The sequence below is a fragment of the Ornithodoros turicata genome, unplaced genomic scaffold (assembly GCF_037126465.1).
Source record: "Ornithodoros turicata isolate Travis unplaced genomic scaffold, ASM3712646v1 Chromosome15, whole genome shotgun sequence".
In the NCBI taxonomy this organism is placed as follows: domain Eukaryota; kingdom Metazoa; phylum Arthropoda; class Arachnida; order Ixodida; family Argasidae; genus Ornithodoros; species Ornithodoros turicata.
In genome coordinates, this window is record NW_026999318.1 from 3,222,478 (window position 1) to 3,246,946 (window position 24,469).

The following is a 24,469-nucleotide window of genomic DNA, read 5'->3' on the forward strand; positions in this document are numbered from 1 at the left end:
ATTTCCAAGTTTAGTTCTGTTGAAGGCAGCGCTGACTGCCGAAACGTCGACCCCTAACTGTAAATATATTCCTAGCGCCCCCTTAATTAGTAATGTAATAAAAGTAGCAAGTGTTTTCAACCCTTATACGGCCTCCCAAGTCTCTTCATTACTTGTAGTCTATTTGTTTTCGCGTCCATCTGTACTCAGTTATACATTCATATATATATATATATATATATATATAGGAGGCGCAACAAGGACGAAACAGCTGTCCAGTACTGGCATGGCGACGTTTGAGTTACAAACATATGCTATACGTGCAGCCAAAGAGCTCCGGCTATTTGTTTCATTTTATACTTCACTGGCTTTGCACTGGGTTTTCAGTGAGTGAGTTATATCACCCTGACGGGAGGAATCACGTGTTACGTGACCTTCTGACGCCATCCACTCAAACGTTGCCTGCCTGCGTACTGTTGATGAGGCGCAACAAGGACGAAACAGCTGTTCAGTACTGGCATGGCGACGTTTGAGTTACAAACATATGCTATACGTGCAGCCAAAGAGCTCCGGCTATTTGTTTCATTTTATACTTCACTGGCTTTGCACTGGGCTTTCAGTGAGTGAGTTATCTCACCCTGACGGGAGGAATCACGTGTTACGTGACCTTCTGACGCCATCCACTCCAACGTTGCCTGCGTGCGTACTGTTGATGAGGCCCAACAAGGCCGAAACAGCTGTCCAGTACTGGCATGGCGACGTTTGAGTTACAAACATATGCTATACGTGCAGCCAAAGAGCTCCGGCTATTTGTTTCATTATATATATATATAAAGAAGGGGGAAAAGCCATTAAAAAAATAAGTAAATGATGCTAGACGTGTTTGAAATTCAAACTTACAGATTAAAATGGCTTCTATGGCTGCACGTAGAGAAACAGATACTCATTGAACGATGCGACAGCACCAGAGGACACGTGTTTCACCGTGTTTGCGGCTCGTCGGCCCTGGGTAGCTGCGCATCGTTCGGGATTGGCAAACCAGGGGTCACTCAGCGAGCGATATACACCTGGGAGGGTGACTGAGCACTCCTCAATGCCACAGTGCAAGCCAGTGAATTATAAAGAAGGGGGAAAAGCCATTAAAAAAATAAGTAAATGATGCTAGACGTGTTTGAAATTCAAACTTACAGATTAAAATGGCTTCTATGGCTGCACGTAGAGAAACAGATACTCATTGAACGATGCGACAGCACCAGAGGACACGTGTTTCGCCGTGTTTGCGGCTCGTCGGCCCTGGGTAGCTGCGCATCGTTCGGGATTGGCAAACCAGGGGTCACTCAGCGAGCGATATACACCTGGGAGGGTGACTGAGCACTCCTCAATGCCACAGTGCAAGCCAGTGAATTATAAAGAAGGGGGAAAAGCCATTAAAAAAATAAGTAAATGATGCTAGACGTGTTTGAAATTCAAACTTACAGATTAAAATGGCTTCTATGGCTGCACGTAGAGAAACAGATACTCATTGAACGATGCGACAGCACCATAGGACACGTGTTTCGCCGTGTTTGCGGCTCGTCGGCCCTGGGTAGCTGCGCATCGTTCGGGATTGGCAAACCAGGGGTCACTCAGCGAGCGATATACACCTGGGAGGGTGACTGAGCACTCCTCAATGCCACAGTGCAAGCCAGTGAATTATAAAGAAGGGGGAAAAGCCATTAAAAAAATAAGTAAATGATGCTAGACGTGTTTGAAATTCAAACTTACAGATTAAAATGGCTTCTATGGCTGCACGTAGAGAAACAGATACTCATTGAACGATGCGACAGCACCAGAGGACACGTGTTTCGCCGTGTTTGCGGCTCGTCGGCCCTGGGTAGCTGCGCATCGTTCGGGATTGGCAAACCAGGGGTCACTCAGCGAGCGATATACACCTGGGAGGGTGACTGAGCACTCCTCAATGCCACAGTGCAAGCCAGTGAATTATAAAGAAGGGGGAAAAGCCATTAAAAAAATAAGTAAATGATGCTAGACGTGTTTGAAATTCAAACTTACAGATTAAAATGGCTTCTATGGCTGCACGTAGAGAAACAGATACTCATTGAACGATGCGACAGCACCAGAGGACACGTGTTTCGCCGTGTTTGCGGCTCGTCGGCCCTGGGTAGCTGCGCATCGTTCGGGATTGGCAAACCAGGGGTCACTCAGCGAGCGATATACACCTGGGAGGGTGACTGAGCACTCCTCAATGCCACAGTGCAAGCCAGTGAATTATAAAGAAGGGGGAAAAGCCATTAAAAAAATAAGTAAATGATGCTAGACGTGTTTGAAATTCAAACTTACAGATTAAAATGGCTTCTATGGCTGCACGTAGAGAAACAGATACTCATTGAACGATGCGACAGCACCAGAGGACACGTGTTTCGCCGTGTTTGCGGCTCGTCGGCCCTGGGTAGCTGCGCATCGTTCGGGATTGGCAAACCAGGGGTCACTCAGCGAGCGATATACACCTGGGAGGGTGACTGAGCACTCCGAAAAAAACACGGCGAAACACGTGTCCTCTGGTGCTGTCGCATCGTTCAATGAGTATCTATATATATATATATACATACATACTGAGTACTGTGAAACAGTACTCACAGCAAATTACAACAGAGTGAACACTTTACGTAACATGCTGCAGTTGCCTAATGCAAAGTTGACATTCCATACTAGATGCATTTTTGCCCAATATAATAACCGGAGAAGATACAAATGATTCAGGGGTGGAAGTCCCGTCTGTACCAATTGCGTAATGCGGCACTACGTCCTAGTTCCTGTGCCAGCTTACGCGCAAATGAAAAATGTGCAACACGATGTCCTTAGCCAAGGGCAGTGATGATTCTAATGGTATTTGGTTGCACTGTTTTCACTACTTGTCTGGCCACTCTTCAGTGGCTGACTATGTAGTAGCGAGAACAGTGCCAATGAGTGCTATTGCCATAACATTGCTACCAAGTCAGGTAAGTCAACCTGAGTCGAGTGGTTTTGGATGTAACTGTTGCAGCTGTCTCTGATACACGTCACGGCTAGCTCATACGTTCTGCCTAGCCTCGCTCACAGATGCCCGCACATTGTCACGGTGCGGCGCGAGATTTAACTGCTTGTACACGGGGTGTCCCAAAAAACGTGTGGTTGAATTATAATTAAAAAAAACTGTACCACCTAGAATCATGCGGTCAGCTGCATTTGTTCTCATTAGGTTTTTGCAACCTGTAAATTTTTGCAAACTCAACTCAGAAATTTGTCGAGTAAAGGTCACTTTTTTTTACCCCGCTATTATGAAAGCGTGCCAAATTCACGAAAATTCACGAAAATTGAAGGTGATATTCGCGAGCTAACCCTTTGGGAAAAATAGCCGAACACCATGCTTTTCGGAGCACCGGACCATAACGCACGATGACTTTTTGAGCGTAATCGCTCACAGTCGTCAGAGTGATAGTAGAAAAAGTAACAGTTCCTGAAATTGGGAGAGGGAAAGCGAAAGTCGGACATGATAAGCCATGCCTGTGTTATCTCTCTGCGATGCCAGGGTGGGCTGGGTTTCCAAACCACCTTTCGTCAGACTTGACAACGATTTCGCTGAAAAATTCGCCGCACGCTATCCTGTGCAACCTCCGTAAAGCATGATGTTCGGCTATTTTTTCAGATGGAATAGCTCCTGAATATCCCTGTCAATTATCATTAATTTGAGAAAATTAGACAGTCTCTTCACATTGGTGGCGTAAAAAGGTGACCTTTACTTGGCAAATTTCTGACTTCAGTTCGCAAAAATTCGCTTAAACTTACGTTGCACGATGTTCACATCAGGGGGTGGCAAAAACATAGTAAGAACAAAATGCCATTGAGCGCATGACTCTAGGTGGTGTAGTCTTTTAATTATAATTCAACGACATGTTTTCTGGGACACCCTGTAGAATCTCCGTGATACAGTAGACTCTCATTAATTCAGACACTTGGGAACCAGTTTGAATTACGATGGTTTGCATTAACGAGAGTGTACTGTACATGCAAGGCTTCTGATTTCAAAAACCGCTTGTACACAGGGCTCGAAAGTGGACATCCGATCAGTCTGGATGGACATGGATGGCATGTCGTCTCCTAGCCAGCTACGGAAACTGATGTTTTCGCTGGGTCGGGGACATACAAGCAGGTTCAGCTGAAGTGTTTCTTTTCAGTTCCATCCGATTCATATAAACGAATTTGAACAGGGTGTCTACCAACCTGGGAAACCTGGAAAATAGGGAATTATCAGGGAATTTTGATGCGCCTGGAAAAGTCAGGGGATTGTCAGGGAATTTGCTAAAAAGGTAGCTGAAGTCCGGGAAAATCGCAGACGAGTGCCATCATGATGCGCAGTGAATCGCGAGTGCTGATGAGTGGTTGAGCGCCCACACAACAGCAACATTGCCACGAGTAGCAGTTCGCCAATATGACAAGCCGAGAGGCAGAAAAGTAGGGCAGTCTTACTAATTTCTCAATAAATGATCCATTTTATGAGGGATCCATACCACAACGTAGCAGGAGGCACCAAGTTCCCTTTTGTTTTGATCAGGGAATTCGCTTGAAATCGTCAGTGAAAACCTGGGAAAGTCAGGGAATTTGAAGGCTACAGTTTAGTAGACAACCTGTTGAAGTTCTGGGTTTAGTCAGTGTTTCTCGGTGCCAATCTCATTTGGCAGCACACATTTTTTCCTGTGTTCCAACCCTTTTTGTTTGTTTCTGTTGTAGCAGTAATTTTTGCATGAAATGTCTCACATACAAAGCTACAATCACGACAAGGGCACTTTGCAGATAGCCGTGTTCTAATAGCTCCTGCGTCTGACAGCGCTTTATGAGTAAGAGGAAACCTTTTTAGAACAATAGCGTGAAACTGCACGAGGGCGGCACTAACAGAAGGCCTGCAATTTTTTTTATTCCTGAAATGTGTTGCTGAAGTGTGTTCCCAGCAGGTGCTAAACTGCTCCAAAATTGAATTTTTTCTGCTCCTATGTGACACCACTTCCACCCCTGATCACACTGTAGATCATGGCATGAGTACCGACTTCCCTAGGGCTTTTAAATTGTGAGTCAGTATGTCAGGTTCACTATAAAAAAAATGTGTTCTAACTTGTTCCGTTCTGAAGTGTCGTCGTAATTCAACCAGTGGGTAGAGGTAGCCAATGAGCAGCTTTATTCCCAAATTAATTTCGTGCAGAATAGCAAATAAGGCAAAAAAATATGACAAACAATAAAAGCCGCGTGAGACATTGCTTTCGTCTTCTCCTGTTTCCGTTTGGAGCGCAGTTGCTCTTGCTGTCCATTAATTTCCTACATGATGATTGTTTTGTTCTTGTAGAAGTTTCGCCACCACATTCAGAGACATGTGAACTCGACTCCATCGATGGTATGAAAAGTTCACAAGTAGCTTGTGCTGCCTGTAACGCTTATGTACTTCCTTTTTCTATTTTCATGTATTTAACTTGAAGCTACACAAGTGACGTCTGTGTCACAACTTGAAGAAGAAATTGGTGAGGAATAATTTTGGAGCATTCTTTCACAGTGGTGGTATTAAAACATTCACATGACACAGGACTGGGTGAAGCTCACACTCCGCAGCCGCCAAAATCCGAAGAAAGTGTGATGCCACAAATGCGGTAAATACGGCCACAATGACTGGGCAAATTGCAGCCACTAATTTCTAAGATACCCGACAGAATTCCAGCGTCAGTTACTGAAGAATCTGCTGATTTTGCGCCTGGGTCAACAGCAGCTGAGTGACACTTTGTCAAGACTGCCATCCAATCCAGCTGCTCCCGATGCTTCACTCGTGCCAGTAGAACCATTTGAGACAGCAGAGGAACTGGAGACTTTTGAGAGGAAACTCACGAAGGACACTCAAAAGCAGTTTGTCAGTGAAATGTTTAGTTTGTGCTTCTTATAGGTATACGAAAGTGCAATTTATGGGTCAATATATCTGGTCTACATTACTCGAAGAAAGGTAAGAAACTCCTTCCATTACCGAAGCAAGCATAAACAGAAGCGATCCAGTCTGTATACGGATCAACTACATGTATAATGATTCCCAGGAACAGGGAATCATTATAGTTTATCTGCATCCAGATTGGATCTCGGAAATCGAACAGGCATATTTTGGATGCTGTCATTCGTTTGCAGTACCAGATTTTCCGTTTCGTTTCCAGTAATGGAACACCTGTCATGAAGCTATATCTGAACAATCTGAACAACTCGGAGGGTCACAGCACTCATGTTGTTGCCGTTAGCATTACTGCTAGTAGTCCCTGCCCAAAAATCTGTACCCTCTTTTCAACCACATTTCTTTGAGGATGAAGGCGCATGGCAGCAACATGGTACAAAATGCTGTGCAGGTAGCTTTAGAGCATTTCCGGTACTTCTTTGAGCACCCATGTGTATGAACAGATTGCATACATCAAGCAATAATTGAACCTCTGTATGCAATAAGGAGATAAGTCGTAAAATCCCAAATTGAGAAAAGGGGCCTAATCTGATGGCCGATCCCATTGACACGCATACCTTTCCCATTTCTTAACCTCGGGTAGCGGGTCAATAAATTGCAATACCGTCCTAAATTTTTTTTGGCAGATACATACTGGTATGTAGATGTCATTGCAGCAAAAATATTAAACGGAATAAGTTAACTTATTCCCTTCTTGCATACAGAGGTTCAGTTGTAACAAGCCTACCATATTTTATAGTTTTTTCACATCGCAAATAAGGGCTTATAAGTAAATACATTTTCTGCAGGTACAAGAGCTCGCTGTTCTTGGCAGGAATACACTTAAAACGTTTATCAAAACGAATCCTTACCCATATCATGACGGACAAGTTAGCAACAGTTTACAGCTGGGAGGGCCACAAGGGGAAGTTCAAGTTCGTTGAACTGAGGCTTACTGACTCCATCCTTGGTAAGTATGCACAAGCACAATTACAATGTCTAATTTAAGTGCCATGTAATGTGTTCTAAGTAGCCCGTTTCTGTTGCCTGGGAATTTTACTTTAGCCACAGAGCTATACAAAGCTTTGTAATAATTGTCATTACCATAATTCAGTGCCAATTGTTCAGTTTGGTTCCTGTTTGATGTGCCCTGTAATGGATGATCTTTGTATCCAGTACCGTTTCCAATACTGCTACAGTTCTCCGTTTCACTAATATAGTATGCCATTTGTTGTTGTTCCCATTACTGTTACTGATCGTTTGCCAATTCTATGTCAAATATAACACATAGCTCAGCTGTCATCAGTATAACAATAGTAGTTGTAACCTCCAAATTATTTTTATTCTTAAACAAATTAGGTACATGGAACAGGTGTCCGTGAAACATGCGTTTTCTTGACTTTTTTTTTGTGAGTCTATTAAGTATCATAGTCAGGAAAGCCTCCCTTGTATTTCTGCCACTCCTCACCTGTTTGCCAATCCCCGGCCCCCGATGTTGTGGGAAGATGAAATGCCAAATCCTGAGGTGCGTAACATGAATGTCCCGTTGACCTTCTAATGTTGTGCCCAAGCGACGCCATTTCCACTTTGTTTATCAGCTTCTTAAGCATTTTGCTAGTGCTGAAGGTGTTGAGCAGTAGGTTAATGGGATTTCAAATAAAAATTTTTACAAACTTCACAAAACTCGACAGCTATTTTAGCATCAGGTGGTCCTCATCTTAACAGCTGATACGTAATCGCATGGAGCAGGCTTTCAATTACATTATGCCAGCAAATTGGCGAACAGCTATTTCGAATGAGTGGGAATTTTTTTGTTTTGTTCTTTCGGCTTTCTGGCCTGCTGCAGACGGCATTTCAGCAGGCGTTCTTGAGTGAAGCAGTGAACGTTTTTTTTTTTTTTTTTACAGCTGTCATTTTGCACGTACGGCTTGTACTTGCTCCTGTGTTGATTTACAACCTTTTAGTCGTCGGAGTAGCTGTCTGGTATACCAGTAGACAAATCCTGCAATATTTTAACTTTACTGTTATTAATAATAATAATTGTCAATTAAAATTGTTTCCAAAAGTCATACATCTGTAGGCGAGCTAGCCTAAACCAGGAGGTTTGTGTCACTGAGCCTGGCGTCAGCAGCTGCAATTATGGCAAGGCAGATACAGTAGTCCGTATTCACCAACTTACTTAAACTATTGGTTTAGTGACGTCGGGTTTAAATCAATCACGTGAGACTTTCGTTCGCCAATCCTGGATCACCACCCCATGCTCTACCACCTGCTGCTGTGAAGCCTATGGCGGCGCACATAGCGAGCTTCCTGCACAGCGCATGCGTATTTCACCAGAGTCTGCCAGAAGCGATGGTGGCCGGTAGGCCTAATCCCCGGTTCACGAGGAATTTTTCATCAAATCTTGGGTAAGTTTCGATTAATATAGTTACTAGAAGCGCACAGGAGACAGAATTGATCACAATGGGACGAATATTTGCCTCAAATGTTCCATTTCGATCATCCACCCAAGCTACTTAAACTGGTGGTTTAAGCCCCATGCATTTGAATGGGACGTATTTTAAACTAGGGGAGGGGCTAGTTTAACATCGGTCTAAGTATACGTTGCAACTACTGTGGACGTGTGTGTTGAAAAAACTATCGTAGATTGGTTGCGGTAGGTGATGTTGCACTAATTCGAAGTTAACTGGTAAAAATTAAGCAGAATCGTTTCAAATGCACGGTTCGTAAACAAAAACAGCGTAACGCTTGACCGGGGGTACGAAATGCGGCTGTTGTTTTTAGAAGGCGCTATTGCGAACTTTTGCATGACAAACGTAAAAAGCACCGTCAAAGTGTGGTCAAAGAGAGTGACATCGACATGTGCCACTGGACAAAATCCATATACCAATCCAAGGGACCGAGAGAGCGTGCGGATGGCCGAACGTCAATGTGCATCTTCAAAAACAAACCATAAGTAGTGCTGGCGCTTATTATGAGCGTCATCTCCTGTGATACACACTGTCGCGCTCCTGTCATTTTACAGTAAGAGCAATAACGTGCTAGATGTTTGTTGCAAGCCCCGATGGAGAAATTGGGGGCGTTATTCACTGGCATGCTTATCAACCATCCCAGTATCTATCACCTCTTCGCAGCGTGTCTAATCTCCAGAGACATCTAACAGTGCAATAGGACTGATCATAAAGTGCATTAGCGTCTTGCGGCTGTTGTGTGGGTACTATCAAGGCATGGAGATATTGCATGTTGTTGCACTACACTGAAAACGAAATTTGAGCAGATTTTACGTTCCCCGATTATGAAAATACCGGAGCAAAAGCTAAGGAGGTCCCCATTTCCCCTGGATTCACATGCAAGCATAGATGAAACTGAAATGTGTGTTTTACTTATTTCAGCATGCCACAGCAGAACAGACCAATAAAAATATGTTATTCAGGTATCGTGTTGCCACTGCTACATTAGAAAACATTCAAAGGGACAGCTGCTTACTTCCATATTGATATCATTTGGTAACAGTAGATGTGCTTTTGTAGGGCTGCTTCTGCAAAACACATTACACAGCAATGTGCTAAAGGAGGCTGCAAACCTTTTTTGGAATCATCATTACTATTGCAGGTACATAACCATGACCAATCACTGACAGCTTTTCTGCATTGTATAAGCACATATATTCTGGAGATCCTCTCTTGAAAATTTCTGCTATGGACTCATTCATCACAACAACTTTGTATTCGTGAGCTTTTTGTTTATATTCAGACAATAAAGGCTATTACGTAGTTCCACAAGGATGACTTTTTTCATGGAAACGTGCACTCTGGATATCCTGCTCAATTAGTTGTCAAGGTCACATGAGAACATAAGTGAGCAATGGCGCACAAGGAAAAAAAAATCCTTGCTACATTCCACATGCTGACTCCACCAATATATCTGAGGTGTCGTACTGCAGTACGTTTGAATTGCACAGGAATAAAGGGCAATGTGTACAGAAACTTTGAAGCTCTCTTGCTCCCATTGAACTGCACTTAAAGTTGAAAATTAGATCAACTGCAATTACTGCATACAGCACCTTCCAGATGAATATAACAAAACATAGGCTACAGACTCATCAATAGATAGTATTGACAATTATAATAGGAGTCAGCTGGTTCATGCAACATCAAAATGGAAATGTCGTTCCCCCATACTGCAGCATGAGCGCATGGATAAATTGTACATAGCCACATGACAGTTGTCAACTACTCAAAAGAAAGTTAGCTTGCGTTGACATGGGTACAGATTTGTCCAGCCACTGCAGCCGTTTATATCCACACTGACCACACGAGCACATGGAAGAACATGCACCCATGTTAACAGTAGCTATCGTTCTTTTACGTTACTGACAGCTGCTGTATGGCCGCATAGTTTATTTCTGTGCTCATGTGTTCAGTGTGGATATAGACAACAGTAGTAAAGCAGGGTAAACAAGCACCCATGTTACACTAGCTCTCCTCCTTTTACGTTGTTGATAGCTGTCATATGGCCACAGAGTTTATCCATGTGCTCATCTGTTCAGTGTGAATACAGCGCTAAACAAAAAATGGTGTCCCTTTTGTGTCTCCTGAAGCTCAAGGCTTTTCTTTCAAGTAAAAATGTACGCATGCTTTTCTGCATCATTTTGTGAGCAGGACTGTTAAAAATTACTCTACGCACTGCAGCTTTACACTGGTGTGATCTGTGCACTCTTTTTGTGTAGCCTCATATCCTGTACAGGTAAATCTTAAACGTGAACATGCTTGACACAGGTGTGCCTGGTTGGGTAGAAACTGAACAGGATCAACGTGGCTCCAACCAAAGTTAGCCCTGTTAGTTCGTCACCCCTGAAGAAGGAGCCGGTTCAGCTCCGAAACGTCGGGATCCCCTCTTTCAAGCTAACTTTGGTTGAAGCCACGTTGATCCTGTTGAGGTAAATCTTAAGAATCGAAAAACACATCCCTATGGAATCATGCCACATGATTTATCATATACACCTGCATCCACATTGCAATCATGCTTCTATTCATCACAAATGCCACAATACCTCTAATTGTAATAGGAAAATTTATTGACGGTAGCAACACACAACATACAACACACCCGAAACACTACCCTCTAATTTGGCTGTGTTGTGCATGTCTTGAACGTGTTCTGAATAGCTGAACCAAACCAAATCCTGCTAATATGCATATGCGTGGTACATCACTTTACCTTCAATTATGTTACAACTTGTTCTCCTTGCACCAGCTCAGGGCAGCTGCATGCTAAGTGTCCATGGTTTTTGCTGTATGACATGTCCTGTACATCGGTACTCTCATTTCACACCAGCTCTCCTCTTCCTTGACTCGCACTCCACCCATAAATGTACAGCAGTGAGTGGAGAATAAACAGAATATGGGCATACTACGGTCACAAAGTGCTGGTGTAACTAAGAATGTGTTATCAGCATCATGACAAATGATTCTAACACCTATGGATCTGTCATCCGAAACAGTGCCTGAATGCTGTTGCAATACAAGATACCACGTACATACATTTACTGTTGGAAAGCCTTCACATGATCACCAGGAGAATATGTGGCGTCTCGTGCACACTGCTTTCACTGCATGACTGGCACCAAATGCCTGTGACGTATGATTGTATATGTGTCAAACCTGATTATTTATTTTGTTTCAGGTAAGCCGTTCTTCAATGCCATATGTGAAGAAAATAATTGCTATACAAATTTATTGCTATTCAAATATGTGACTGGCATTAGCTTAGGCACACCATGCCATGCCCCACAAAAAACATGTCTGTGTAAGAGCTAGCTTCACCATAGGTTCAGAAATCTTGTGGTTGTGTGTGTGGAATTTTTCATTTCTTTTTAATGGGAAATTGACACTACTACTGTTTCTTTTTAGAACCCCCCCCCCTCCCCCCACATTTTCTATGGCCCTCTTAGGGGTGCTAAAGTTCAGTGAAGTGGACCGAAGTAGTTACATGCTCTTCTTGGGTGTGCCAACGTAATGCATATGGCCAGAATCTGTGAAACTGTTGCTTTGGGTGCTGGTATCTTGCAAACCATCTCCCATATGACATGTATTAATTACCAGGAGTTGCCTGAAGACTCTGCATGTCCACCACTCATTACTGAAGTTAGGTGGTTAGTCATGCAGAGGCATCTACATTATTTTACCACGAATTCAGCATTGTGTCCCATAAATCTGCTCCCAGGCTTTGACCTTGGTGATACAGTACACCATGCTCACTACATTAAACTGTGCAATTGCATAGATTTGTGCGGACATAACTGGATCAATATGTCGGCTTCTGCAAAGTGACAACTGCCAATGTGGCTAAAAAATAACTGAAATTGCAGAAGAAAGATATACAATCATGTAAATTTTAATAAAAATAATACAGCACATTTTAGCTAAGATGCACATGATTTCAAGTTGCATCCTTTTCTTTGTATAAGCTTATTTGCATTGCGTCCAATTTTCCACTGCAGACTTCCCCTTACGGTATGATACAGATCAATATAGAAAGCGAGCAGACAATAATCAGTGCTGCTGTTTGCTGTAGCACTGAGATTTTATGCTAGAATGAGCATCTCTAGGTGTGCCTTGCTGTAGTATTCCACTGTATTGTTTCTCAAGAAATAGCACAATCTCTCAGTACAAAGGTGCGCAGTCAAACTGCATAACCACACAGTGCAGAAATGCAGCCTGTGCAATAATTTTTCATAGCTTTATCATCTGTGTAAACGAAAATTAGTCGAAGCAGGCCACACATACGGATGATACAAACATGTAAGCCTCAAACGCCCAGTTGCTGAGTTGCTTGAATCATCGTCTGTATTTCAGGATGTCTGCAATCCAGTAAAGCATGGAAAACTGGGATTCCCTAAATAAGTTTACACAATTGTACAATGGCGATTATCTTTCTCGTGGCATCACAAAGGCCTCTTATGTCATTTCACAGTCAAAGTTGAGTGATCTGTGTAAGAGTGAAGTGATAACTGTAACTGCATCGCTATGCAAATTCTTTTATAAATTTAAAAAAAAAGCCTGAATAAGGAGTGATTTCAAAGATCGTAGTGAATGATGCAGTCGTCGTCCTTCTGTCCACGTCTCTTTGCTGCGGAATGAATTCGTACCAACCACCCCGCCTTCATACGCTTGTTTAGTGCATGATGTGCTGTTGGCAGCCGTATTATAGCATGGCATGAGCTGTGGGGAGTTCTTAGGCATTGGTGGTGGTGATGTTTTGGCATGTAATGGTGCGATGATAATGCCAGTGAAATTGCTTACAATGCCAGTATGGAGTCGAGAGAGAAGTTTGTAAAGAATGAACATGGAAAAATAGATAAGTCCCCAACCAGGTGCGTAAAAGTGTTTCCTGAATAATATAGGGCTTTGAACAAATAAGCTCAACACAATTATTGAACAAAATGGCAGCACAGGCTTGTTTGTGGCTGATGTTGCAGCTGTTGTTGTGTGTGTCTTCTTTGGTCCTTTCCTGTTTGCTCCATCCTTGAAACACCACTATTGAAACCGGTATAAGATATCCTTCTTTACGAGGTATTTGGTTCATTTTAACATCTGTATTTTGTGTACACAGTCTCAATAAACTACAAATTCTGAATGGCTCGGATGCAGTGTAATGGCATTAAAGTGTGGCCGTTTATTTTTGCAATTATTACATCTGTGATGTCAAGTGCATCATAGCTGATGACAAGTAAGGACAAATATATACATTAGGTATGTTCCCATTGTGTGAAATTTCATCAGAGCAAGAGACAGTCGCAACATAATGATGTATCTTTGTTGTCTGAACAGAACAATCAATTTAGTGCTTAATGATTTGTACAATAATCTTATATGCTGAAATGCAGAAATAAAGGAGATCAGAGGTAAGCACAGCACAGCACCGCACTAACAGGGGGTCACGACACTGGCAACTTCCACGCTCACAAGCAGGGACGCCCTGGGTAACTGACGAAAACAGCGCTAAACAAACAAAGAAAAACACACACACACATGACCAGGACGTAAACAAGGCAGCACCATGAGTACGTTTTCCGTAGGAGTCACACTCCAAAGAAACACAGCCAGCAAAGAGATGGTCTAACGCGTTGCAGATTTGTGGCACGTTGAAAGTACCACGTCGAGTTATGCGTATGGGAGTCACCTGCAGGATAAGGTCACCCTTGCATCAGTGTTCTTTCTGTTTACGTAGCCTACAGTGATCAAGCACTTGTACACACGTTGCGAACATGATATCAGGCTCGAAAGCGTATAAAAGACTCTGCTGGAATTCCCCATCAATCGAGAGGCTATCTTGATCGTTGCAGTTCACCACACAGGCCGCACAACAGACGATAAAAAAGCGATGGTCGATGCGGATGACGTTATTATACGCATTCACAATCGACGACCGAACACCGACGAAAGCACAACGATCACCTGCGCGAGGATACCTGCTGCTGCCTTTCAAATAACATGGCAAACGCTCTCTTTTTAGCGACCATATCAAGAGCTTGTCATTCACAAATACAGCGGTAGGCATAACGCATTCGCATAACCGACGATTACCGACACCCCGATCCGCAACCACCTGCAGCAGCGCCAGCGCCGCCTGAACTTTTCTTCCGTTAACATCATAATCAAAAAACAAACGGGAGCCTTCCTCTTCACAATCCTGTCGTCTGCTACGTTCTCCCTCCCCTCAACCATCTCGTGCCAATGTCAATAGTGCGCATGCGTTGTGGTCACCCTTTGGTCAACCGCTCTTCATAGCCGGAGAGATCACGTGATCGATTTAAACCCGACGTCACTAAACCAATGGTTCAAGTCGGCTGGTGAATACGGACTAGTATGTACAGTGCTGGACAAAAGTTTACGGAACGCGCGAGCGGTGTATTTTCTCTGGGCAGAGACACCCTAGCGGCGAGCGGAAGCGGGCGAGTCCACGCGTTCGGAGGGATGAAAGAGTACGCTTGTGGCGACCCACCGTGATAGTAGTGGTAACTTTGCTTTTGAGTGTAACGAACACCAAAATGGCTTCGTTTTCGGTCTGCTGCACCGAGCGCGAATGGAAGTCCCTCCGCTATCGGAGAGATAACAGGGCGCTAAGATGAACTGAGGTGACAACGGGCTGCAGTGCCTAGCTTTTTTTCTTTTTTTACGCCTCAGCGTAATGCAGCTGACATGGCATGCGCAGAGCCATCGAAAATGTCTGGGGCAGCCTGAAGAATAGGATGAGCAAGAGACGGACGCCTACAAGGAGCAAGGACGCACTCTGGGAATTTATAGAAGCAGAGTGGTCCTTGCTACGTGAAGACGTGGACCTTGTCCGTCGGCTATACGCTTCCCTTCCTGTGCGTATGGCCCCAGTTATTGCTGCGAAAGGGGGCCGACAAAGTATTGGGACAGTATCGTCTCCCCCTGCCTCTTTTTTTTTGTGTGTGTGTTCAAGGGTATACGCTCTTTTCTTCTGTTTTTGTCAAAGAAAAAAAGAAAAAAGCTAGGCACTGCGAGCCCGTTGTCACCTCAATTCATCTTAGCGCCCTGTTATCTCTCCGATAGCGGGGAGACTTCCTTCCCGCGATAGCCACTCGCGCTCGGTGCAGTAGACCGAAAACGAAACCATTTTGGCTTTCGTTACACTCAAAAGCAAAGTTACCACTACTACCACGGTGAGTCGCCACAAGCGCACTCTTCCATCCCTTTGAACGGGTGGACTCGCCCGCTTCCGCTCGCCGCTAGGGTGTCTCTGCCCAGAGAAAATACGCCGCTCGCGCGTTCCGTAAACTTTTGTCCAGCACTGTACATGGTCACCAGTCAAAGTAGAAGTACCGTGCACAGTCGAGAACAAAGTGAACTGTATTGAGAGAGGTGCTAAAAAATTCCTGATCCACTGTGGTATTTGTGCTTTAGATAACTTTTGAGTTGTCGTTATAATTACATGTCAACAGTGTGGGCAGTTAAATAATTATGGCACATAGCAGTGACAGCAGAAAGTTTCATATCTGGTGAAGGTATGAACTATATTGAAATGGCATTACTAACATGTATTATGCTCAGAAAGAAGTGGAGTTTTAAAGCAGCTGTAAAGTCTTGGTGCTGAAGTGTATTTAAATATATTCTGAGAGTTAGGGAGAGCTAATGAAAGAAAAAAATCTGAGCATTGGGCACAAGTTGGATTTGATTCGGATAAGTTGGATAAGATCATATTGAAGAATCATATAAAAGATCCTGGCGTGTACACTCCAAAAACCCTATCTTGGAACAAGAATTGTATTTGATTAGTTTCAGTAGTTGCTCAGGCTGCTTCAGAATGAAGCTTCTTGAAATTGGGGCTGCTTGGACTTTTATTATCATTTAATGAGTAACCAGAAATATTGCGCAACTTGTCTGTCACTCAGTCTTTAAAAAAATTGAGCCAGATATTGAGCAGTCAGAAGACACACATGCAAAACTGCTGTGAAAAAAAAAAGAGAAAGAGAAACAAGGAAATACCACAAAATACTGAGGGATTCCAGAATCTTTCTGTTGCAGCATTCCACTGTGGAATGCCATTGTGTTCCTAAACTGACATCAGTGGTGGAAAGTTCAAAATGTGGCCGCTCATTTCCAGCCGTAGTCCTCCAATTTTCTGGTATCATGTAGCTGAATATTTCCTCCATCTGATAGTTATTCATACCTGTGTCAACAGGCATCACCGCGTTCTGAAAATTCTGCTAATGCGCAATGTGCATAGCAGCTTTTTGAAGATTAGCATGCTACAGCTCTCTAATCACCATGAATTGTTCACCCCTGAGATAGCAGAAACGGCACTGTTTGTGTGCATCATTTGAGGGTGAAGATGTGGTTTCCTTTACACGGCCAATACCGTTTTGTCATTCACCTTCGAATAGCATAACAGTCACAGCTGCAGTGGAATAATCAGTAGGTCAGCAGCAAAAAGAGGCACACGTTTCTGGCCTGAAGCCATATAGCCCACAAAAATTTCAAGAAGACTGATCTCGACCTGAGACCTTCAGAACAAATCTTCCCTGCCGGAATCACCACCTCTCGTGTATACGTGTGTTTGTGTGTAGGTGTTTTTTTTAAATATATATATCAATGATGGCAGAGTACCTTAGCATTGAATGACCCTGATCTCAAAGGTTCACATGGGTAACTGACCATCTCTCATCTTTCAGGCTGCTGTGCGCTCCCAAGCAAGATTCACCGCTACTACGAACATCGACATCGAAAAAGAGATCAAAGAGGGCTCCGGCGTGCAAGCGAATGAGAGACAAAGACAAATAAGTAACACAGGTGTGCATCCTTATCCATTTCCGTTTTATTCTGCCACGTTTTTCACGTTTCCACGTTTGTTGGTGACGAGATCAACATAGATGGCGTTAAACCAACAACAAGAAAAATAATTGCCGTCATTAAGCAGAAGGTGCTTGATTGTGTAAGAGCATGACCGATTAGCCCCATTGTACATGTTCACAAACATTAGAAATACCAGCATCTGGCAAGAGGACTGTGATCAACATGTGGGCTTTGCCCTGCATGAATCCTGACTGGATTCCCAAGACACACAAAAAATTATTATATTCAAATGGCATCGTTTTTCCACGGGTTGGTTTTACATGCGCCCTGGACCACACTGGTCACCGTCAAAGCACATGTCAAGGTGGAAACTTTTTTTTTTCTTTTCTGTTTTTATCGGAACACCATTTGGACTAAGGGTTACCTGGATGTGGTTTTGCAGGTGGGTTAGTTGCAACATTAGGTACTAGAGCACTGCGCGGGCCCGGGCTTACCCGAGCCCGGCCGGGTCGGGTTAAGCTTTCTTGTCGCGGGCCTGAGCTGAGCTTGGGTATGTATGACCATTATGGGTCCGGGCTCGGTCCAGACTCGTACATTTGCCAGGCCTACGTCGGACTCGAGCCTGTATTACCCCTCTCTTAGTTAGCTAGGGTCAAATTTTACAGCCTCATACAGTGGGACGGGTAGCCAACAAATTTATCGGGCTCGGACCACGTTTGTGCCGAGAAACTTGTAATCCTTCTGGCTTGGGCCGGGCCCGGCCGGGTAAATCAAAGGAAGTCCGAGCCTGGGCCTAAAAATGTGGCCCCATGCAGTGCTCTAGTAGGGACCTGTCTGAAGTGTTCCAGGACTGCTTCGAATGTTGAATAATTAAGATACGCTAGTCAAACGGTTTTTAATAAACACATTTCTAGAAAAACTGAGGCAGCAGAATCGGAGACAAATGTCACCTCCAGGTCAACTCGCTTCTCAAAAATTCTTAAGCACACTCATGCACTGAGTGACACAAAAACACAGAAATGACATGGAACATGAGAGAACTGATGTTCTGAGGCTGGAACAACATAGAAGGGACAAATACATACAAAGCCTCAATTTGCCTAAGAAATTAACGATGAAAGATGGAAGCCACTGAAAAGGTTAGCCAGCTGTAGGAGTCGAACCCACATCTTCTGGATTGCCAGCAATCCAGAAGATGTGGGTTCGACTCCTACTGCTGCTAACCTTTTCAGTGACTTTCATCTTTCATGACATGGAAACTACGGCAAAACAGTGTGCATTGAACGCAGCTTGAGCTCACAGAACTACTGGGAAATGAAAACTGAAGCACGCTGTTGTAAATAGGGTTGTATAGGAGTTCAAGGTAGAGGGACCACCCTGTCTAAGATAGAGGGCGCTAGGATGTGTGTTGGGTATAAAAAGAACTGCCGGAGTGAATAAAGGGCTTTTCGTCGGCGGAGCCTGGCCTCTGAATCATTACGAGACACTACATTCTGGCGACGAGGATGCTGGAAGGAATGCGCTATGAAGCTACTTAGGGTTCGTTGTTGGGGTCTTCTGTTTCTACTGTGCTGCGCTGTCAAATTGCGCAGCGGGGAGCCGCCGAGTGCAATGACGACGTTAGGCCTACCACAGTTGTCACCGTTTCTGGAAACGCCAGGCGAGCCGGTGGTACCTTGGAAGCAGTGGCTAGAAGATTTTGAAAACTACTTGACGGTGATTGGAACCAGCGAAGAAAGGGCAAGCCGGCGAAAGGCTATACTCCTGCATTGCTTGGGCGCAGAAGGGCGGCAAATTTTTCGTGTACTGTCAACAACGGCAACGAATGTCAAGGCCACTGATAAGAGCGAAGATGAGTACAAGGAAGCGGTGAAGCTTCTGGACGGACAATTTGGAACACCTGTCAACGTGTTGGTTGAGAGAAGACGGTTCAGCAGGCGTAAAGAGCTGCCGACCGAGACAGGTCGGGACTATGTTACGGCTTTGAGACAACTGGCGGCGACATGCGGCTTCGAGGGACGATTAGAGGAGGCGCTCCGGGACCAAATAGTTGGGGGCGTTCGTGGAGACGACGTACGGCAACGCCTGCTTATGGAAGGGTCCAAATTAACTTTGGACAGAGCAGTAGAAATCATGGATGTCATCGAGCAGACAATGGAAGCAACGCAGGTGTACAAGTCGGACGCCAGGGACAGGGAGGTTCTACCTATGCAAGTGCAGTCAGTTGCACAGCGAGGACAATCGACGTCGGAACGGAAAGGACGGACGCCGCAAGCGACTGAAGCACTTCGGCGACGGCAAGAAATGTCAAGAAAATGCTACCGTTGTGGTTCCGGTAAGCATCTTGCAAACTCTAGAGACTGCAGAGCAAGAAACCAAACGTGTAACAAATGCGGCAAAATAGGACATTTTCAAAAAGTTTGTAAACATTTGAGTAACAGCGTTCGTAACAGGCAAGTGTACGCGATTGGAAAAAGGGACGATGATGAGTTAAGTGTGCTCACGTTAACAGATAAGAAGGGGAAGACGATATCACTTGATATCAGTGTGGAAGGCATCAAGCTGCAATTTGTTATTGACACGGGTTCACCTGTATCTATTTTGCCATATGAGGTGTATATAGACAATTTTTCCAAACGTTGCGAGTTAGCCAGATCAACTGTTACATTATTGGATTTTTCGCAAGGGAAGATACCTGTGCTAGGTTACTTTGTAGCACGTGTTGAGTATCGGGGGATGCCTACAAATATTACATTCTATGTTGTACTGCAAGGAATGGCCCTTTTGGGGTTAGATGCCATTCAGAACTTGGGATTGCATATTGATGGCGCAAAGCTGAGTTGTTTGAAGACCGTGGTGGAAACTCGGGTTTTACCCCAGGAAATTAAGGACTTTTCAGATCTTTTTTCAAATGAACTTGGGTTAGCGGAAGGTGCTGTGCATCGGGTGGCAATTCGTTCATCTGTAAAACCCGTAGCTTGTAAATTGCGTCGACTACCGCTGACTTTGAAGGACCAGGTGTCAGCAGAATTGTCACGTCTAGAGACATTAGGGATTATTGAGCGAGTAAATGCATCAGAGTGGGTTTCGCCGATAGTAGTGGTGAAGAAACGAAATGGAGGCATTCGCTTATGTGTGGATTTGAGAGAGCCAAATAAGGCAATTGTAGTTGATGGGTTCCCCATACCGCACACAGAAGAACTGTTAAACGCTTTGGCGGGGTCATCGTGGTTTTCGAAACTGGATTTATCGTCCGCGTACTACCAGTTGGAGCTTGCAGAGGAGAGTAGGCACCTCACCACTTTTATTACACATGAAGGTCTTTTTCGTTTTCGACGAGAGTGCTTTGGGTTAGCGTCTGCGCCAGCGGCATTTCAGCGGCTGATGGCCGAAATTTTGCGAGGGTGCAAAGGTGTCCTTTTTTATATTGATGACATTATTGTGTATGGGAAAACGAAGAAAGAACACACAGAAAATGTGAGGGCAGTCTTACAGCGTATTGCTTCATGTGGTTTGAAATTGAATGAAAAATGTGTATTCAGTGTGCAAGAACTGTCGTTCTTGGGACACCACGTTAGTGAAAGGGACTTGCACCGTTGAAATCTAAAGTGGATGCAGTCGTAAATGCACCATTACCAACGGACGTTGTAAAGTTGCGTTCCTTCTTGGGACTGGTAGGATACTACGCCAAATTCATTCCGCGGTATGCAGAAACAGTGGAGCCCCTGCGACGGTTGCTTCGGAAGGGCCAGGAGTATGTCTGGGATAAGAACGCAGACAACGCTTTTAAGGAAGTGAAGACATTGTTGGCTTCGTGCAGGATCCTAACAATGTTTGATTCATCACTACCAGTTGTCGTCACGACGGACGCGTCTGCTTATGGCATTGGGGCGGTGTTGCAACAACCGGTCGACAATGAGATAAGGACTGTCGCGTTTGCATCTAGGGCATTGACAGAGCAAGAAAGAAAATACACCACGGGAGAACGTGAAGCGTTGGCATGCCTGTGGGCAGTGGAATATTGGCATCTCTATCTGTGGGGGAGACATTTTGTTTTAAAGACTGACCACCAGGCTTTAGAGACCTTATTGTCAACACGTGGGTCCGGCCGACGACCCTTGAGGATTGAGAGATGGTGTGCGAGGCTACTGCAATACAACTTCACTGTGCAATATGAACGAGGACAAGATAATGTTGTGGCCGACGCCCTTTCAAGACTACCCATGGAAGGTAGCCCGGTTGAACAGACGGAAGAGATTGTGGCAGCTGTGTCCGCTTGTATTCAGTTGGATGACTTCACAGCAGCCGTGCAAGGTGATGATGGGTTGCAGGAGGTGATCAAATATGTAACTTCAAAATGGCCAGAGAAGAAAGCACTCAGTAAAGAACTGTTAAAATTTTTCTACGTTCAAGATGAATTGTCAGTCGTAGATGACGTTCTGTTACGCGCGGATCGTGTAGTTCCTCCCAGGAACTTCTGTTCGAGATTGATTGAAGCGGCCCACGAGTCTCATCAGGGGATGGTGCGAACAAAACAAAGGCTGCGTGAACAATACTGGTGGCCCGGAATGGACACTGAGGTGGAGCACGCCATAAGAGGTTGTGTTGTGTGTAAGAGTGCAGACAAGTCAGCAAAAATATTACCTACACCACTGCAGCCAGTTGAACTGCCGGAGGCAGCGTGGAAAAAATTGGGCATGGACATCGTCGGTCCATTTGAGTTAGCACCAAGAGACTCAAGATTCGCTATTACCGTAGTGGACTATTTTAGTAAATGGCCGGAGGTTCAGTTTCTACCGACGGTGACATCGCAGACAGTCACATCTTTTCTACTTGAACTTTTCGCCCGAGAGGGATATCCGGATTGCATTGTCACTGATAGTGGCAAACAATTTACATCTGCATTTTTTGAACAGTTTCTACAAGAAAGGGGCATAAAGGGGTCTTCGTTGTATTACCCGCAGGCCAATGGCCAAATTGAGAGATTCAATCGAGTGCTGAAGCAGCTTGTGCAAGTTTCACTTTTGGAAAGGAGACCCGTGAAGTGGGCAATTCGGGATTATCTGGGAATATACAGGGTGACTCCTCACGCCACAACAGGAGTATCTCCAGCTTTCCTGCTACATGGACGTCGTCCACGAACAAGATTGGACATCGTGGGATTGCCCCAGAAGAAATTCTTCGAGGATCCGGCTTCGGAATTGAAGAGCCTGAGGGATCGTGTACAGCGGCGCCAGTACCAGATGAAGTCTTACACAGATACGAAGAGAAGAGCTAGGGACTCAAAAGTGGAAGTAGGTAACTACGTAAAGGTGAAGATGGCTGCAGCAGCTAAGGGGTTTCCAAAGTACTCAGCACCGAAGAAGGTCATAAAACAATGGAGTAGGAATACTTTCGAGTTGGAAGATGGAAGAAGATGGAACGCTTCTAAGTTAACGAAGGTTGGTCAAGAGAAAGACAGACAAGCGGAGCGGAAGATGTGGGAAGTTGCCGAAAGGCAAATGATGGCGCGATGAAGTGACGTCCCAAGGGCCTTGCCAACAGTGAGCATGGAGGAGACAGTTGCAGTCCAACCCCCACAGGAGCAGGTAGGGGTACCTGTTGGTGTCAGAGAAGTGCCCCTAACATGTCAAGACAGATATCCATTGGGTAACGAGCCATCAGTGAGTACGGGTCTTGGTGCATCGTCGGAGACAAGGACTATAACTGTTGGGAGTGCTGAAGGGGGAGTGAACGAGAGTAGAAGTGGCGTAGCACAAACGCGAGGAAGAAGAGTTGTAAGGCTGCCCCAACGATTGACCGATTACGAAATGTAAAATATGTCGTGTTTTTCTTAGAATGGACTGTTACATTATTTTCAATGTGAATGTTTTGTACGGGGGCCCTCGAACTTTATTGGTAGTGTTGAATGTTGATAAATGAATACTGCAGTGTTACTATTGATTGTATATAGGTATGTATTGAACTTGTTGCTGTCCTTGACTAAAATTTGCTAACTTTCTAACTTTGCTAACGTTCCCATTTTTTTTTTTTTTTTGTGGGGGGAGAAAGTGTTGTAAATAGGGTTGTATAGTAGTTCAAGGTTTAAAAGATAGAGGGACCACCCTGTCTAAGATAGAGGGCGCTAGGATGTGTGTTGGGTATAAAAAGAACTGCCGGAGTGAATAAAGGGCTTTTCGTCGGCGGAGCCTGGCCTCTGAATCACTACGAGACACTACACACGCATAAAGCAACCGTCAGTTTTATTATGTTATTAACTTGTCGCATTTCGTCGTCTTTAAGCACAAAGCAGTTCCCTGACCCTTATACAGTAGCTCCTGCTACAAATATGTTAAAAACCACACATGAGTGGGTATAGGTACCTAGGTACTTGGTGCTACGTACCAAAGTGTAGGTCCTGATTGTAGTACTTGGAAGAATTTGCCTTCTAGAACAGGCTCCTAAAGCATTTAGTGATTGATCAATCAGTCTTGCTGAAGAAAATGGATCATTTTCTTCTGCAATTCTGTCACCTTGTGACTATGGAAGCACTCTGGCTGAACTCCAGGTGCCAGCTGTGCTGTCTGGCATTTTTCCTGGGTTTTCTTCTGACACTTTCAGACACTAATGTTACCAGAGCTCTCTGAGATGTTGCTCAGGATGCCCCTGCCCGTGGGCAACATCTTCAGTTGGCTTCTTAGAAATGTGATCACCATCAATCTTGCAAATATTATTAAAGTGATTGATTTTGTGGGTCTCTGTTTTATGGATGTACATGCATGTTGCACACTGTTCTAACCATGTTCAGAAACGCCGTTAATTTTGTTTATTTTTGTTAATTTCAGAGGGGCCCTGCAGTGCCCGCGTGTTCCACTTTATGCGAAGACCTCGCAAGAGTAGAAGCACAGCCCAGGAAGGCTTTTATACGTATATAACAGACTGTGATACACCACTGTGACATATGTACATATATATTGTTTAATAAAATGATCTCGAAGTGAAACCCTTGCAGGCATATGCTAACTATGCTTTCCAGAAACAGAAAAAAACATCACTATGGCATCATTTTGTGTGGGATCTCCAGCATTTGTGACATCCAGACTGTGTCCAGATACCCGTAAAAATACCTTGCAGGGACATATCTGGGATGACAAAGGAGGGTTAAAATGCATATCTCTCGGATGTCCTGTGTATGTAA

The 24,469-nt window shown here is 44.4% G+C and overlaps 2 long non-coding RNA genes across 3 annotated transcripts; both read left to right on the forward strand.

Annotated features, from left to right (window-relative positions):
- Positions 1 to 4,040: 4,040 nt before the first annotated feature.
- LOC135372504 (uncharacterized) lies at positions 4,041 to 24,245 on the forward strand. 2 transcript variants are annotated; one of them, XR_010416011.1, is made up of 8 exons: positions 4,041 to 4,168; positions 5,354 to 5,401; positions 5,484 to 5,525; positions 5,588 to 5,651; positions 5,712 to 5,995; positions 6,781 to 6,941; positions 17,172 to 17,289; positions 24,117 to 24,245. It is a non-coding gene; the product is annotated as an uncharacterized LOC135372504 (long non-coding RNA). The 2 variants fall into 2 exon arrangements; XR_010416010.1 differs by having other exon boundaries at positions 5,712 to 6,941.
- Positions 8,127 to 10,202, forward strand: LOC135372505 (uncharacterized). The gene is made up of 3 exons (XR_010416012.1): positions 8,127 to 8,379; positions 9,364 to 9,404; positions 9,502 to 10,202. It is a non-coding gene; the product is annotated as an uncharacterized LOC135372505 (long non-coding RNA).
- Positions 24,246 to 24,469: the final 224 nt, after the last annotated feature.